This window comes from Galeopterus variegatus, unplaced genomic scaffold (assembly GCF_000696425.1).
Source record: "Galeopterus variegatus unplaced genomic scaffold, G_variegatus-3.0.2 Scaffold9330, whole genome shotgun sequence".
Lineage (NCBI taxonomy): Eukaryota > Metazoa > Chordata > Mammalia > Dermoptera > Cynocephalidae > Galeopterus > Galeopterus variegatus.
The window spans coordinates 20,829-22,437 of record NW_007735441.1 but is presented as its reverse complement, the minus strand read 5'-3'; positions in this window follow the sequence as shown (position 1 = coordinate 22,437).

Here is a 1,609-nt window from a genome sequence, read left to right as displayed (position 1 = left end):
AGCCAGTGAGCGGGAACCGGTCTGTATGTGGGATCCAAACCCTCGGGCGGGAGCGCCGCCGTGCTTCCCAAGCGGCACACTATCCAGTGTGCCCCCGGGCCGGCCCCAGGGGATTTATGTTTTTAAATGTACAGTCTGACTACTATGTAGAGAGGCAGGCAAACAATTGGTTCTTAAATTTAGGTCTTTAATCCATTTTTGGTTGATTTTTGTGTATGGTGAGAGATAGGGCTCTAGTTTCAATCTTCTGCATGTGGATAACCAGTTTTTCCCAGCACCATTTATTGAAGACGCTGTCCTTTTTTCACTGTATATTCTTGGCACCTTTGCTGAAAATCAGTTGGCTGTAATTGCATGGGTTTATTTCTGGGCTCTTTATTCTGTTCCATTGGTGTATTTGCCTATTTTTATGCCAGTACCAAATTGTTTTGGTTACTATAGCTTTATAGTATATTTTGAAGCCAGGAAGTGTGATGTGTCCAACTTAGTTCTTTTTGTTCAAGATAACTTTATCTATATGGGGTCTTTTGTGGTTCTACACAACTTTTAAGATAATTAAAAAATTTTTCTATGAAGAATACCATTGGTATTTTGATAGGCATTGTGTTGAATGTGTAGAGATTACCTTGGGTAATACAGACATTTTGATGATGTTAATTCTTCCAACCCATGATGTGGTATTTCTTTCCATTTATTTGTGTCCTCTTCAATTTTTTTCACCAGTGTTTTATAGTTTTCATTGTCGAAGTCTTTCATCTCCTTGGTTAAATTTAGTCCAGGTATTTCATTATTTTTTGTGTGTAGCTATTGTGAAAGGGATTGCTTTCTTGTTTTCTACTTCAGCTCTTTCTTTATTGGCATATAGAAAGGCTACTGATTTTTGTGTGTTGATTTTGTATCCTGCCACTATATTGAATTCATTTATTAGTTCTAGTAATTTTTTGGTGGAGTTTTTAGGATTTTATATGTATCAGATCATGTCATCTGCAAATAGGGATAGTCTGACTTCCTCCTTTCTGATTTGGAGGCCCTTTATTGCTTTCTTTTGCCTTTATGCACTGGCTAGAATTTACAGTTCTGTGTTGAAAAACAGTAGGAAATGGGCATCCTTGTCTTCTTCCAGATCTTAGAGGAAAAGCCTCCGATTTTAGTTCAGTCAGTATTATATTATCTGTGGGTTTGTTGCATACGGCCTTTGTTGTGTTGAGGTACATTCCTTCTGTACCTAGTTTGTTGAGTTTTTTTCCAGTGGCTGGCCAGTACAGGGATCCACGTTGAGTGTTTTTATCATGAAGGATGTTGGATTTTATCAAGTGATTTTTCTGCATTTATTGAAATGAGCATATGTTTTTTTTTTCTTTATTCTGTTGATGTGATGTATCACTTTTATTGATTTGTGTATGCTAAACCATCCTTGCATCCCTGTGATGAATCTCACTTGATCATGATGAATGATCTTTTAAAGGAGTTGCTGGATTCTGTTTGCTAGTATTTTGTTGAGGGTCTTCTGCATTCATTAGGGATATTGTTCTGTAGTTTTCTTTTTTGTTGCATCTTTTTGGTATAACGTTAATGTGGGTCTCCTGGAATGAGTCTGGAAAGTAGTCCC